This window comes from Stenella coeruleoalba (genome assembly GCF_951394435.1).
Source record: "Stenella coeruleoalba genome assembly, chromosome: 4".
NCBI lineage: Eukaryota > Metazoa > Chordata > Mammalia > Artiodactyla > Delphinidae > Stenella > Stenella coeruleoalba.
In genome coordinates this window covers 87,332,542-87,349,614 of record NC_137149.1, presented here as the reverse complement: position 1 = coordinate 87,349,614, position 17,073 = coordinate 87,332,542, and the positions used below count along the sequence as shown (strand labels likewise).

The 17,073-nt window shown below is 43.9% G+C and overlaps 1 long non-coding RNA gene across 22 annotated transcripts in view; it reads right to left on the bottom strand.

Moving 5' to 3' along the window:
* The window catches only part of LOC307185334, a 3,778,167-nt gene that overhangs the window by 2,960,632 nt on the left and 800,462 nt on the right, over window positions 1–17,073 (bottom strand). For 17 of the 22 annotated variants that reach the window (XR_013827964.1, XR_013827991.1, XR_013827992.1 and 14 more), the window contains one exon: window positions 13,026–13,107. This is a non-coding gene — a long non-coding RNA (uncharacterized lncRNA). The remainder of the gene's footprint in view (window positions 1–13,025; window positions 13,108–17,073) is intronic. The other 5 variants (XR_013827965.1, XR_013827990.1, XR_013827993.1 and 2 more) reach the window with 1 other exon arrangement.

Here is a 17,073-nt window from a genome sequence, read left to right as displayed (position 1 = left end):
TTTTTGGCCAACCAAGCAAGCTTTCAAAGGAAATCTGCACTACAATGAAGTCTCACTTCCCCCCGGTCAAAAGGGCCATCTGAAAAAAGTGTAAAATCCAGAATGGCAGGACAGGCCATTGAGAACTGGGAGCATTGTTATGCTGATGGGCGGGATGTAAATTGCCAACAACCACTCGGGAGAAGTGTATGGTGTTTCCTGAAACATCTAAAAAACAAAGCAACAGAGCCTAGGGCACTGCCACTTATGGTCCTATAGCTTAGGGAAATTAAAATCAAAAAGACACAGCCACCCCAAAGTTTGGGGCGCCTCCGTTTACAAGAACCTCGTTTACCGTACAAGTTCAATATCACAGAAAGTGAAAAATGGATAAAGAACTTGTGGTACTTACGTACAATGCAGTATCACTCAGCAATGAAATCTATGTCATCAGGCCCTTAGCAGCATAATGAGTGGATTCAGGTACGATGATTCTAACTGAAATAAGTCACACAGAAAAAGAAACATCATAAGATATCACTAATACACGGAATGTAAACTTGGCTACACAGGAACTGCATTCCAAAACAGAACAGGGTCTCAAATTTAGGAAAACAACTTATGCTTGCTTAAGGGGAAAGGTGAGTTGTGGTGCTGCATAAGACCAGAGATTGAAATGAGCACAGATAAAGTTCCTTAAGCCAAATATGGAATAGACAAGAGCTACTCCTTGCTCAACGAAATGGACTCAACACCCCATATTAAACACCTAAGAATGTACCTGACTAGTAAGTATCTTAAAACCTATGGATTGCTATGTCTCCAAAAGAGAATCAAGCGTGTGTACAGGGGCATAAACGCAGCAGTGATAGGATTGGAGAGGTTCGGTGAGCAAATGAAGACCCTTTGAAGTCATATTGCATGGTACCCATTCCACGGGTCTCAACTCTCCAGGTTTAAGGTATTCTTCCTTCAGCTAAAACATGCATGTGGAACCCAGAGTATGATCAACCATGTGAACGGGAGACGTGTTCAATTATGTCTCAGTTTTCCTCCCCTGGTACTCGGGTGCAACATTCCAGACGCTTTACTAACACTCTCCCGACTTGGAGAGTCAGTCCCTTTAACCTCCTGTTTGGCCCAGTTTGCAATTTCTGCGGAGGATGAACAGGAATAGCGAGAACCAATGAGAGACTAGCTGGAGGTGTCTGGACGGGCAAATTTAACTCTCATTTCCCACCAGGAAGAGGAAATAACCAAAGGCTCAGCGTGCCGTACCGGAACCAGATTAGGGCCTGAAGCCATCCTGCGGTGTTGCGGCCAGCTCAAAAGAAAGCGAGTTGAAGAAAGGAGCTCAGGGGCACTGTAATTCACAAACCTGCAGAGTTATAAATGACAGCTATCGTCCAAAAATAGACTGAAGTAAAGCTGCCAAGAGGACTTGAAAGCGGGGCAGAATTGCACGAAACCGATTTCAGGAGGTAGACTGGAATTGCATTGAAAGCATAGGAAAAGAGGCAGAACGTCCACAATGATGCACTTGGCCAAAAAGGGCGTATGCGTTTTTTCCTGAATATATTCAGGAAAAAACGCATACGCCCTTTTTGGCCAACCAAGCAAGCTTGCAAAGGAAATCTACACTACAATGAAGTCTCACTTCCCCCCGGTCAAAAGGGCCATCTGAAAAAAGTGTAAAATCCAGAAAGGCAGGACAGGCCATGGAGAACTGGGAGCCTTGTTATGCTGATGGGCGGGATGTAAATTGCCAACAACCACTCCGGAGAAGTGTATGGTGTTTCCTGAAACATCTAAAAAACAAAGCAACAGAACCTAGGGCACTTCCACTTATGGTCCTATAGCTTAGGGAAATTAAAATCAAAAAGACACAGCCACCCCAAAGTTTGGAACGGCTCTGTTTACAAGAACCTCGTTTACAGTACAAGTTCAACATCGCAGAAAGTGAAAAATGGATAAAGAAGTTGTGGTATTTACTTACAAAGCAATATCACTCAGCAATGAAATCTGTGTCATCAGGCCCTTAGCAGCACAATGAGTGGATTCAGGTATGATGATTCTAACTGAAATAAGTCACACAGAAAAAGAAACATCATAAGATATCAGTAATACACGGAATGGAAACTTGGCTACACAGGAACTGAATTACAGAACAGAACAGGGTCTCAAATTTAGAAAACCAACTTATGCTTGCTTAAGGGTAAAGGTGAGTTGGGGTGCTGCATAAAACCAGAGATTGAAATGAGCACAGATAAAGTTCCTTAAGCCAAATATGGAATAGACAAGAGCTACTCCTTGCTCAACGAAATGGACTCAACACCCCATATTAAACGCCTAAGAATGTACCTGACTAGTAAGTATCTTAAAACCTATGGATTGTTATGTCTCCGAAAGAGAATCAAGCATGTGTACAGGGGCATAAACGCAGCAGTGATAGGATTGGAGAGGTTCGGTGAGCAAATGAAGACCCTTTGAAGTGATATTGCATGGTACCCATTCCACGGGTTTCAACTACCCAGGTTTCAGGTATTCTTCCTTCAGCTAAAACATGCATGTGGAACCTAGAGTATGATCAACCATGTGATCGGGAGACGTGTTCAAATATGTCTCAGTTTTCCTCCCCTGGTACTCGGGTGCAACATTCCAGATGCTTTACTAACACTCTCCCCACTTGGAGAGTCAGTCCCTTTAACCTCCTGTTTGGCCCAGTTTGCAATTTCTGCGGAAGATGAACAGGAATAGCGAGAACCAATGAGAGGCTATCTGGAGGTGTCTGGACGGGCAAATTTAACTCTCATTTCCCACCAGGAAGAGGAATTAACCAAAGGCTCAGCATGCCGGGCCGGAACCAGATTAGGGCCTGAAGCCATCCTGCGGTGTTGCGGCCAGGTCACAAGAAAGCGAGTTGAAGAAAGGAGCTCAGGGGCACTGTAATTCACAAACCTGCAGAGTTATAAATGACAGCTATCGTCCAAAAATAGACTGAAGTAAGGCTGCCAAGAGGACTTGAAAGCGGGGCAGAATTGCAGGAAACCGATTTCAGGAGGTAGACTAGAATTGCATTGAAAGCATAGGAAAAGAGGCAGAACGTCCACAATGATGCACTTGGCCAAAAAGGGCGTATGCGTTTTTTCCTGAATATATTCAGGAAAAAACGCATACGCCCTTTTTGGCCAACCAAGCAAGCTTGCAAAGGAAATCTGCACTACAATGAAGTCTCACTTCCCCCCGGTCAAAAGGGCCATCTGAAAAAAGTGTAAAATCCAGAAAGGCAGGACAGGCCATGGAGAAGTGGGAGCCTTGTTATGCTGATGGGCGGGATGTAAATTGCCAACAGACACTCGGGAGAAGTGTATGGTGTTTCCTGAAACATCTAAAAAACAAAGCAACAGAGGCTAGGGCACTTCCACTTATGGTCCTATAGCTTAGGGAAATTAAAATCAAAAAGACACAGCCACCCCAAAGTTTGGGACGCCTCTGTTTACAAGAACCTCGTTTACAGTACAAGTTCAACATCGCAGAAAGTGAAAAATGGATAAAGAAGTTGTGGTATTTACTTACAAAGCAATATCACTCAGCAATGAAATCTATGTCATCAGGCCCTTAGCATCACAATGAGTGGATTCAGGTATGATGATTCTAACTGAAATAAGTCACACAGAAAAAGAAACATCATAAGATATCAGTAATACACGGAATGTAAACTTGGCTACACAGGAACTGAATTACAGAACAGAACAGGGTCTCAAATTTAGAAAACTAACTTATGCTTGCTTAAGGGTAAAGGTGAGTTGGGGTGCTGCATAAAACCAGAGATTGAAATGAGCACAGATAAAGTTCCTTAAGTCAAATATGGAATAGACAAGAGCTACTCCTTGCTCAACGAAATGGACTCAACACCGCATATTAAACGCCTAAGAATGTACCTGACTAGTAAGTATCTTAAAACCTATGGATTGCTATGTCTCCGAAAGAGAATCAAGCATGTGTACAGGGGAATAAACGCAGCAGTGATAGGATTGGAGAGGTTCGGTGAGCAAATGAAGACCCTTTGAAGTCATATTGCCTGGTACCCATTACACGGGTCTCAACTCTCCAGGTTTAAGGTATTCTTCCTTCAGCTAAAACATGCATGTGGAACCCAAGTATGATCAACCATGTGAACGGGAGATGTGTTCAAATATGTCTCAGTTTTCCTCCCCTGGTACTCGGGTGCAACATTCCAGACGCTTTACTAACACTCTCCCCACTTGGAGAGTCAGTCCCTTTAACCTCCTGTTTGGCCCAGTTTGCAATTTCTGCGGAAGATGAACAGGAATAGCGAGAACCAATGAGAGGCTAGCTGGAGGTGTCTGGACGGGCAAATTTAACTCTCATTTCCCACCAGGAAGAGGAAATAACCAAAGGCTCAGCGTGCCGTACCGGAACCAGATTAGGGCCTGAAGCCATCCTGCGGTGTTGCGGCCAGCTCAAAAGAAAGCGAGTTGAAGAAAGGAGCTCAGGGGCACTGTAATTCACAAACCTGCAGAGTTATAAATGACAGCTATCGTCCAAAAATAGACTGAAGTAAGGCTGCCAAGAGGACTTGAAAGCGGGGCAGAATTGCAGGAAACCGATTTCAGGAGGTAGACTGGAACCGCATTGAAAGCATAGGAAAACAGGCAGAACGTCCACAATGATGCACTTGGCCAAAAAGGGCGTATGCGTTTTTTCCTGAATATATTCAGGAAAAAACGCATACGCCCTTTTTGGCCAACCAAGCAAGCTTGCAAAGGAAATCTGCACTACAATGAAGTCTCACTTCCCCCCGGTCAAAAGGGCCATCTGAAAAAAGTGTAAAATCCAGAAAGGCAGGGCAGGCCATGGAGAACTGGGAGCCTTGTTATGCTGATGGGCGGGATGTAAATTGCCAACAACCACTCGGGAGAAGTGTATGGTGTTTCCTGAAACATCTAAAAAACAAAGCAACAGAACCTAGGGCACTTCCACTTATGGTCCTATAGCTTAGGGAAATTAAAATCAAAAAGACACAGCCACCCCAAAGTTTGGAATGGCTCTGTTTACAAGAACCTCGTTTACAGTACAAGTTCAACATCACAGAAAGTGAAAAATGGATAAAGAAGTTGTGGTATTTACTTACAAAGCAATATCACTCAGCAATGAAATCTGTGTCATCAGCCCCTTAGCAGCACAATGAGTGGATTCAGGTATGATGATTCTAACTGAAGTAAGTCACACAGAAAAAGAAACATCATAAGATATCAGTAATACACGGAATGGAAACTTGGCTACACAGGAACTGAATTACAGAACAGAACAGGGTCTCAAATTTAGAAAACCAACTTATGCTTGCTTAAGGGTAAAGGTGAGTTGGGGTGCTGCATAAAACCAGAGATTGAAATGAGCACAGATAAAGTTCCTTAAGCCAAATATGGAATAGACAAGAGCTACTCCTTGCTCAACGAAATGGACTCAACACCGCATATTAAACGCCTAAGAATGTACCTGACTAGTAAGTATCTTAAAACCTATGGATTGCTATGTCTCTGAAAGAGAATCAAGCATGTGTACAGGGGCATAAACGCAGCAGTGATAGGATTGGAGAGGTTCGGTGAGCAAATGAAGACCCTTTGAAGTCATATTGCATGGTACCCATTACACGGGTCTTAACTCTCCAGGTTTAAGGTATTCTTCCTTCAGCTAAAACATGCATGTGGAACCCAAGTATGATCAACCATATGAACGGGAGACGTGTTCAAATATGTCTCAGTTTTCCTCCCCTGGTACTCGGGTGCAACATTCCAGACGCTTTACTAACACTCTCCCCACTTGGAGAGTCAGCGCCTTTAACCTCCTGTTTGGCCCAGTTTGCAATTTCTGCGGAAGATGAACAGGAATAGCGAGAACCAATGAGAGGCTAGCTGGAGGTGTCTGGACGGGCAAATTTAACTCTCATTTCCCACCAGGAAGAGGAAATAACCAAAGGCTCAGCGTGCCGTACCGGAACCAGATTAGGGCCTGAAGCCATCCTGCGGTGTTGCGGCCAGCTCAAAAGAAAGCGAGTTGAAGAAAGGAGCTCAGGGGCACTGTAATTCACAAACCTGCAGAGTTATAAATGACAGCTATCGTCCAAAAATATACTGAAGTAAGGCTGCCAAGAGGACTTGAAAGCGGGGCAGAATTGCAGGAAACCGATTTCAGGAGGTAGACTGGAATTGCATTGAAAGCATAGGAAAAGAGGCAGAACGTCCACAATGATGCACTTGGCCAAAAAGGGCGTATGCGTTTTTTCCTGAATATATTCAGGAAAAAACGCATACGCCCTTTTTGGCCAACCAAGCAAGCTTGCAAAGGAAATCTGCACTACAATGAAGTCTCACTTCCCCCCGGTCAAAAGGGCCATCTGAAAAAAGTGTAAAATCCAGAAAGGCAGGACAGGCCATGGAGAACTGGGAGCCTTGTTATGCTGATGGGCGGGATGTAAATTGCCAACAACCACTCGGGAGAAGTGTATGGTGTTTCCTGAAACATCTAAAAAACAAAGCAACAGAACCTAGGGCACTTCCACTTATGGTCCTATAGCTTAGGGAAATTAAAATCAAAAAGACACAGCCACCCCAAAGTTTGGGACGCCTCTGTTTACAAGAACCTCGTTTACAGTACAAGTTCAACATCACAGAAAGTGGAAAATGGATAAAGAACTTGTGGTATTTACTTACAAAGCAATATCACTCAGCAATGAAATCTGTGTCATCAGGCCCTTAGCAGCACAATGAGTGGATTCAGGTATGATGATTCTAACTGAAGTAAGTCACACAGAAAAAGAAACATCATAAGATATCAGTAATACACGGAATGTAAACTTGGCTACACAGGAACTGAATTACAGAACAGAACAGGGTCTCAAATTTAGAAAACCAACTTATGCTTGCTTAAGGGTAAAGGTGAGTTGGGGTGCTGCATAAAACCAGAGATTGAAATGAGCACAGATAAAGTTCCTTAAGCCAAATATGGAATAGACAAGAGCTACTCCTTGCTCAACGAAATGGACTCAACACCCCATATTAAACGCCTAAGAATGTACCTGACTAGTAAGTATCTTAAAACCTATGGATTGCTATGTCTCCGAAAGAGAATCAAGCATGTGTACAGGGGCATAAACGCAGCAGTGATAGGATTGGAGAGGTTCGGTGAGCAAATGAAGACCCTTTGAAGTCATATTGCATGGTACCCATTACACGGGTCTTAACTCTCCAGGTTTAAGGTATTCTTCCTTCAGCTAAAACATGCATGTGGAACCCAAGTATGATCAACCATGTGAACGGGAGACGTGTTCAAATATGTCTCAGTTTTCCTCCCCTGGTACTCGGGTGCAACATTCCAGACGCTTTACTAACACTCTCCCCACTTGGAGAGTCAGCACCTTTAACCTCCTGTTTGGCCCAGTTTGCAATTTCTGCGGAAGATGAACAGGAATAGCGAGAACCAATGAGAGGCTAGCTGGAGGTGTCTGGACGGGCAAATTTAACTCTCATTTCCCACCAGGAAGAGGAAATAACCAAAGGCTCAGCGTGCCATACCGGAACCAGATTAGGGCCTGAAGCCATCCTGCGGTGTTGCGGCCAGCTCAAAAGAAAGCGAGTTGAAGAAAGGAGCTCAGGGGCACTGTAATTCACAAACCTGCAGAGTTATAAATGACAGCTATCGTCCAAAAATATACTGAAGTAAGGCTGCCAAGAGGACTTGAAAGCGGGGCAGAATTGCAGGAAACCGATTTCAGGAGGTAGACTGGAATTGCATTGAAAGCATAGGAAAAGAGGCAGAACGTCCACAATGATGCACTTGGCCAAAAAGGGCGTATGCGTTTTTTCCTGAATATATTCAGGAAAAAACGCATACGCCCTTTTTGGCCAACCAAGCAAGCTTGCAAAGGAAATCTGCACTACAATGAAGTCTCACTTCCCCCCGGTCAAAAGGGCCATCTGAAAAAAGTGTAAAATCCAGAAAGGCAGGACAGGCCATGGAGAACTGGGAGCCTTGTTATGCTGATGGGCGGGATGTAAATTGCCAACAACCACTCGGGAGAAGTGTATGGTGTTTCCTGAAACATCTAAAAAACAAAGCAACAGAACCTAGGGCACTTCCACTTATGGTCCTATAGCTTAGGGAAATTAAAATCAAAAAGACACAGCCACCCCAAAGTTTGGGACGCCTCTGTTTACAAGAACCTCGTTTACAGTACAAGTTCAACATCACAGAAAGTGAAAAATGGATAAAGAACTTGTGGTACTTACGTACAATGCAGTATCACTCAGCAATGAAATCTATGTCATCAGGCCCGTAGCAGCATAATGAGTGGATTCAGGTACGATGATTCTAACTGAAATAAGTCACACAGAAAAAGAAACATCATAAGATATCACTAATACACGGAATGTAAACTTGGCTACACAGGAACTGCATTCCAAAACAGAACAGGGTCTCAAATTTAGAAAACCAACTTATGCTTGCTTAAGGGTAAAGGTGAGTTGGGGTGCTGCATAAAACCAGAGATTGAAATGAGCACAGATAAAGTTCCTTAAGCCAAATATGGAATAGACAAGAGCTACTCCTTGCTCAACGAAATGGACTCAACACCCCATATTAAACGCCTAAGAATGTACCTGACTAGTAAGTATCTTAAAACCTATGGATTGCTATGTCTCCGAAAGAGAATCAAGCATGTGTACAGGGGCATAAACGCAGCAGTGATAGGATTGGAGAGGTTCGGTGAGCAAATGAAGACCCTTTGAAATCATATTGCATGGTACCCATTCCACGTGTTTCAACTACCCAGGTTTAAGGTATTCTTCCTTCAGCTAAAACATGCATGTGGAACCTAGAGTATGATCAACCATGTGATCGGGAGACGTGTTCAAATATGTCTCAGTTTTCCTCCCCTGGTACTCGGGTGCAACATTCCAGATGCTTTACTAACACTCTCCCGACTTGGAGAGTCAGTGCCTTTAACCTCCTGTTTGGCCCAGTTTGCAATTTCTGCGGAAGATGAACAGGAATAGCGAGAACCAATGAGAGGCTAGCTGGAGGTGTCTGGACGGGCAAATTTAACTCTCATTTCCCACCAGGAAGAGGAATTAACCAAAGGCTCAGCATGCCGGGCCGGAACCAGATTAGGGCCTGAAGCCATCCTGCGGTGTTGCGGCCAGCTCAAAAGAAAGCGGGTTGAAGAAAGGAGCTCAGGGGCACTGTAATTCACAAACCTGCAGAGTTATAAATGACAGCTATTGTCCAAAAATAGACTGAAGTAAGGCTGCCAAGAGGACTTGAAAGCGGGGCAGAATTGCAGGAAACTGATTTCAGGAAGTAGACTGGAATTGCATTGAAAGCATAGGAAAAGAGGCAGAACGTCCACAATGATGCACTTGGCCAAAAAGGGCGTATGCGTTTTTTCCTGAATATATTCAGGAAAAAACGCATACGCCCTTTTTGGCCAACCAAGCAAGCTTGCAAAGGAAATCTGCACTACAATGAAGTCTCACTTCCCCCCGGTCAAAAGGGCCATCTGAAAAAAGTGTAAAATCCAGAAAGGCAGGACAGGCCATGGAGAACTGGGAGCCTTGTTATGCTGATGGGCGGGATGTAAATTGCCAACAACCACTCGGGAGAAGTGTATGGTGTTTCCTGAAACATCTAAAAAACAAAGCAACAGAGCCTAGGGCACTGCCACTTATGGTCCTATAGCTTAGGGAAATTAAAATCAAAAAGACACAGCCACCCCAAAGTTTGGGGCGCCTCTGTTTACAAGAACCTCGTTTACAGTACAAGTTCAACATCGCAGAAAGTGAAAAATGGATAAAGAAGATGTGGTATTTACTTACAAAGCAATATCACTCAGCAATGAAATCTATGTCATCAGGCCCTTAGCATCACAATGAGTGGATTCAGGTATGATGATTCTAACTGAAATAAGTCACACAGAAAAAGAAACATCATAAGATATCAGTAATACACGGAATGTAAACTTGGCTACACAGGAACTGAATTACAGAACAGAACAGGGTCTCAAATTTAGAAAACCAACTTATTCTTGCTTAAGGGTAAAGGTGAGTTGGGGTGCTGCATAAAACCAGAGATTGAAATGAGCACAGATAAAGTTCCTTAAGTCAAATATGGAATAGACAAGAGCTACTCCTTGCTCAACGAAATGGACTCAACACCGCATATTAAACGCCTAAGAATGTACCTGACTAGTAAGTATCGTAAAACCTATGGATTGCTATGTCTCCAAAAGAGAATCAAGCATGTGTACACGGGCATAAACGCAGCAGTGATAGGATTGGAGAGGTTCGGTGAGCAAATGAAGACCCTTTGAAGTCATATTGCATGGTACCCATTCCACGGGTCTCAACTCTCCAGGTTTAAGGTATTCTTCCTTCAGCTAAAACATGCATGTGGAACCCAAGTATGATCAACCATGTGAACGGGAGACGTGTTCAAATATGTTTCAGTTTTCCTCCCCTGGTACTCGGGTGCAACATTCCAGACGCTTTACTAACACTCTCCCCACTTGGAGAGTCAGCGCCTTTAACCTCCTGTTTGGCCCAGTTTGCAATTTCTGCGGAAGATGAACAGGAATAGCGAGAACCAATGAGAGACTAGCTGGAGGTGTCTGGACGGGCAAATTTAACTCTCATTTCCCACCAGGAAGAGGAATTAACCAAAGGCTCAGCATGCCGGGCCGGAACCAGATTAGGGCCTGAAGCCATCCTGCGGTGTTGCGGCCAGCTCAAAAGAAAGCGAGTTGAAGAAAGGAGCTCAGGGGCACTGTAAATCACAAACCTGCAGAGTTATAAATGACAGCTATCGTCCAAAAATAGACTGAAGTAAGGCTGCCAAGAGGACTTGAAAGCGGGGCAGAATTGCAGGAAACCGATTTCAGGAGGTAGACTGGAATTGCATTGAAAGCATAGGAAAAGAGGCAGAACGTCCACAATGATGCACTTGGCCAAAAAGGGCGTATGCGTTTTTTCCTGAATATATTCAGGAAAAAACGCATACGCCCTTTTTGGCCAACCAAGCAAGCTTGCAAAGGAAATCTGCACTACAATGAAGTCTCACTTCCCCCAGGTCAAAAGGGCCTTCTGAAAAAAGTGTAAAATCCAGAAAGGCAGGACAGGCCATGGAGAACTGGGAGCCTTGTTATGCTGATGGGCGGTATGTAAATTGCCAACAACCACTCGGAGAAGTGTATGGTGTTTCCTGAAACATCTAAAAAACAAAGCAACAGAACCTAGGGCACTTCCACTTATGGTCCTATAGCTTAGGGAAATTAAAATCAAAAAGACACAGCCACCCCAATGTTTGGAATGGCTCTGTTTACAAGAACCTCGTTTACAGTACAAGTTCAACATCGCAGAAAGTGAAAAATGGATAAAGAAGTTGTGGTATTTACTTACAAAGCAATATCACTCAGCAATGAAATCTGTGTCATCAGGCCCTTAGCAGCACAATGAGTGGATTCAGGTATGATGATTCTAACTGAAGTAAGTCACACAGAAAAAGAAACATCATAAGATATCAGTAATACACGGAATGGAAACTTGGCTACACAGGAACTGAATTACAGAACAGAACAGGGTCTCAAATTTAGAAAACCAACTTATGCTTGCTTAAGGGTAAAGGTGAGTTGGGGTGCTGCATAAAACCAGAGATTGAAATGAGCACAGATAAAGTTCCTTAAGCCAAATATGGAATAGACAAGAGCTACTCCATGCTCAACGAAATGGACTCAACACCCCATATTAAACGCCTAAGAATGTACCTGACTAGTAAGTATCTTAAAACCTATGGATTGCTATGTCTCCGAAAGAGAATCAAGCATGTGTACAGGGGAATAAATGCAGCAGTGACAGGATTGGAGAGGTTCGGTGAGCAAATGAAGACCCTTTGAAGTCATATTGCATGGTACCCATTCCACGGGTTTCAACTACCCAGGTTTTAGGTATTCTTCCTTCAGCTAAAACATGCATGTGGAACCCAAGTATGATCAACCATGTGAACGGGAGACGTGTTCAAATATGTCTCAGTTTTCCTCCCCTGGTACTCGGGTGCAACATTCCAGACGCTTTACTAACACTCTCCCCACTTGGAGAGTCAGCGCCTTTAACCTCCTGTTTGGCCCAGTTTGCAATTTCTGCGGAAGATGAACAGGAATAGCGAGAACCAATGAGAGGCTAGCTGGAGGTGTCTGGACGGGCAAATTTAACTCTCATTTCCCACCAGGAAGAGGAAATAACCAAAGGCTCAGCATGCCGTACCGGAACCAGATTAGGGCCTGAAGCCATCCTGCGGTGTTGCGGCCAGCTCAAAAGAAAGCGAGTTGAAGAAAGGTGCTCAGGGGCACTGTAATTCACAAACCTGCAGAGTTATAAATGACAGCTATCGTCCAAAAATAGACTGAAGTAAGGCTGCCAAGAGGACTTGAAAGCGGGGCAGAATTGCAGGAAACCGATTTCAGGAGGTAGACTGGAATTGCATTGAAAGCATAGGAAAAGAGGCAGAACGTCCACAATGATGCACTTGGCCAAAAAGGGCGTATGCGTTATTTCCTGAATATATTCAGGAAAAAACGCATACGCACTTTTTGGCCAACCAAGCAAGCTTGCAAAGGAAATCTGCACTACAATGAAGTCTCACTTCCCCCCGGTCAAAAGGGCCATCTGAAAAAAGTGTAAAATCCAGAAAGGCAGGACAGGCCATGGAGAACTGGGAGCCTTGTTATGCTGATGGGCGGGATGTAAATTGCCAACAGACACTCGGGAGAAGTGTATGGTGTTTCCTGAAACATCTAAAAAACAAAGCAACAGAGCCTAGGGCACTGCCACTTATGGTCCTATAGCTTAGGGAAATTAAAATCAAAAAGACACATCCACCCCAAAGTTTGGGACGCCTCTGTTTACAAGAACCTCGTTTACAGTACAAGTTCAACATCGCAGAAAGTGAAAAATGGATAAAGAAGTTGTGGTATTTACTTACAAAGCAATATCACTCAGCAATGAAATCTATGTCATCAGGCCCTTAGCATCACAATGAGTGGATTCAGGTATGATGATTCTAAATGAAATAAGTCACACAGAAAAAGAAACATCATAAGATATCAGTAATACACGGAATGTAAACTTGGCTACACAGGAACTGAATTACAGAACAGAACAGGGTCTCAAATTTAGAAAACCAACTTATGCTTGCTTAAGGGTAAAGGTGAGTTGGGGTGCTGCATAAAACCAGAGATTGAAATGAGCACAGATAAAGTTCCTTAAGCCAAATATGGAATAGACAAGAGCTACTCCTTGCTCAACGAAATGGACTCAAAACCCCATATTAAACGCCTAAGAATGTACCTGACTAGTAAGTATCTTAAAACCTATGGATTGCTATGTCTCCGAAAGAGAATCAAGCATGTGTACAGGGGCATAAACGCAGCAGTGATAGGATTGGAGAGGTTCGGTGAGCAAATGAAGACCCTTTGAAGTCATATTGCATGGTACCCATTCCACGTGTTTCAACTACCCAGGTTTTAGGTATTCTTCCTTCAGCTAAAACATGCATGTGGAACCCAGAGTATGATCAACCATGTGATCGGGAGACGTGTTCAAATATGTCTCAGTTTTCCTCCCCTGGTACTCGGGTGCAACATTCCAGACGCTTTACTAACACTCTCCCCACTTGGAGAGTCAGCGCCTTTAACCTCCTGTTTGGCACAGTTTGCAATTTCTGCGGAAGATGAACAGGAATAGCGAGAACCAATGAGAGGCTAGCTGGAGGTGTCTGGACGGGCAAATTTAACTCTCATTTCCCAACAGGAAGAGGAAATAACCAAAGGCTCAGCGTGCCGTGCCGGAACCAGATTAGGGCCTGAAGCCATCCTGCGGTGTTGCGGCCAGCTCAAAAGAAAGCGAGTTGAAGAAAGGAGCTCAGGGGCACTGCAGTTCACAAACCTGCAGAGTTATAAATGACAGCTATCGTCCAAAAATAGACTGAAGTAAGGCTGCCAAGAGGACTTGAAAGCGGGGCAGAATTGCAGGAAACCGATTTCAGGAGGTAGACTGGAATTGCATTGAAAGCATAGGAAAAGAGGCAGAACGTCCACAATGATGCACTTGGCCAAAAAGGGCGTATGCGTTTTTTCCTGAATATATTCAGGAAAAAACACATACGCCCTTTTTGACCAACCAAGCAAGCTTGCAAAGGAAATCTGCACTACAATGAAGTCTCACTTCCCCCCGGTCAAAAGGGCCATCTGAAAAAAGTGTAAAATCCAGAAAGGCAGGACAGGCCGTGGAGAACTGGGAGCCTTGTTATGCTGATGGGTGGGATGTAAATTGCCAACAGACACTCGGGAGAAGTGTATGGTGTTTCCTGAAACATCTAAAAATCAAAGCAACAGAGCCTAGGGCACTGCCACTTATGGTCCTATAGCTTAGGGAAATTAAAATCAAAAAGACACAGCCACCCCAAAGTTTGGAACGGCTCTGTTTACAAGAACCTCGTTTACAGTACAAGTTCAACATGGCAGAAAGTGAAAAATGGATAAAGAACTTGTGGTACTTACGTACAATGCAGTATCACTCAGCAATGAAATCTATGTCATCAGGCCCGTAGCAGCATATTGAGTGGATTCAGGTACGATGATTCTAACTGAAATAAGTCACACAGAAAAAGAAACATCATAAGATATCACTAACACACGGAATGTAAACTTGGCTACACAGGAACTGCATTCCAAAACAGAACAGGGTCTCAAATTTAGAAAACCAACTTATGCTTGCTTAAGGGTAAAGGTGAGTTGGGGTGCTGCATAAAACCAGAGATTGAAATGAGCACAGATAAAGTTCCTTAAGCCAAATATGGAATAGACAAGAGCTACTCCTTGCTCAACGAAATGGACTCAAAACCCCATATTAAACGCCTAAGAATGTACCTGACTAGTAAGTATCTTAAAACCTATGGATTGCTATGTCTCCGAAAGAGAATCAAGCATGTGTACAGGGGCATAAACGCAGCAGTGATAGGATTGGAGAGGTTCGGTGAGCAAATGAAGACCCTTTGAAGTCATATTGCATGGTACCCATTCCACGGGTTTCAACTACCCAGGTTTTAGGTATTCTTCCTTCAGCTAAAACATGCATGTGGAACCCAGAGTATGATCAACCATGTGATCGGGAGACGTGTTCAAATATGTCTCAGTTTTCCTCCCCTGGTACTCGGGTGCAACATTCCAGACGCTTTACTAACACTCTCCCCACTTGGAGAGTCAGCGCCTTTAACCTCCTGTATGGCACAATTTGCAATTTCTGCGGAAGATGAACAGGAATAGCGAGAACCAATGAGAGGCTAGCTGGAGGTGTCTGGACGGGTAAATTTAACTCTCATTTCCCACCAGGAAGAGGAATTAACCAAAGGCTCAGCATGCCGGGCCGGAAACAGATTAGGGCCTGAAGCCATCCTGCGTTGTTGCGGCCAGGTCACAAGAAAGCGAGTTGAAGAAAGGAGCTCAGGGGCACTGTAATTCACAAACCTGCAGAGTTATAAATGACAGCTATCGTCCAAAAATATACTGAAGTAAGGCTGCCAAGAGGACTTGAAAGCGGGGCAGAATTGCAGGAAACCAATTTCAGGAGGTAGACTGAAATTGCATTGAAAGCATAGGAAAAGAGGCAGAACGTCCACAATGATGCACTTGGCCAAAAAGGGCGTATGCGTTTTTTCCTGAATATATTCAGGAAAAAACGCATACGCCCTTTTTGGCCAACCAAGCAAGCTTGCAAAGGAAATCTGCACTACAATGAAGTTTCACTTCCCCCCGGTCAAAAGGGCCATCTGAAAAAAGTGTAAAATCCAGAAAGGCAACAGGCCATGGAGAACTGGGAGCCTTGTTATGCTGATGGGCGGGATGTAAATTGCCAACAGACACTTGGGAGAAGTGTATGGTGTTTCCTGAAACATCTAAAAAACAAAGCAACAGAGCTTAGGGCACTTCCACTTATGGTCCTATAGCTTAGGGAAATTAAAATCAAAAAGACACAGCCACCCCAAAGTTTGGAACGGCTCTGTTTACAAGAACGTCGTTTACAGTACAAGTTCAACATCGCAGAAAGTGAAAAATGGATAAAGAAGTTGTGGTATTTACTTACAAAGCAATATCACTCAGCAATGAAATCTGTGTCATCAGGCCCTCAGCAGCACAATGAGTGGATTCAGGTATGATGATTCTAACTGAAGTAAGTCACACAGAAAAAGAAACATCATAAGATATCAGTAATACACGGAATGAAAACTTGGCTACACAGGAACTGAATTACAGAACAGAACAGGGTCTCAAATTTAGAAAACCAACTTATGCTTGCTTAAGGGGAAAGGTGAGTTGGGGTGCTGCATAAAACCAGAGATTGAAATGAGCACAGATAAAGTTCCTTAAGTCAAATATGGAATAGACAAGAGCTACTCCTTGCTCAACGAAATGGACTCAACACCACATATTAAACGCCTAAGAATGTACCTGACTAGTAAGTATCGTAAAACCTATGGATTGCTATGTCTCCAGAAGAGAATCAAGCATGTGTACAGGGGCATAAACGCAGCAGTGATAGGATTGGAGAGGTTCGGTGAGCAAATGAAGACCCTTTGAAGTCATATTGCATGGTACCCATTACACGGGTCTTAACTCTCCAGGTTTAAGGTATTCTTCCTTCAGCTAAAACATGCATGTGGAACCCAAGTATGATCAACCATGTGAACGGGAGACGTGTTCAAATATGTCTCAGTTTTCCTCCCCTGGTACTCGGGTGCAACATTCCAAATGCTTTACTAACACTCTCCCCACTTGGAGAGTCAGCGCCTTTAACCTCCTGTTTGGCCCAGTTTGCAATTTCTGCGGAAGATGAACAGGAATAGCGATAACCAATGAGAGACTAGCTGGAGGTGTCTGGACGGGCAAATTTAACTCTCATTTCCCACCAGGAAGAGGAAATAACCAAAGGCTCAGCGTGCCGTGCCGGAACCAGATTAGGGCCTGAAGCC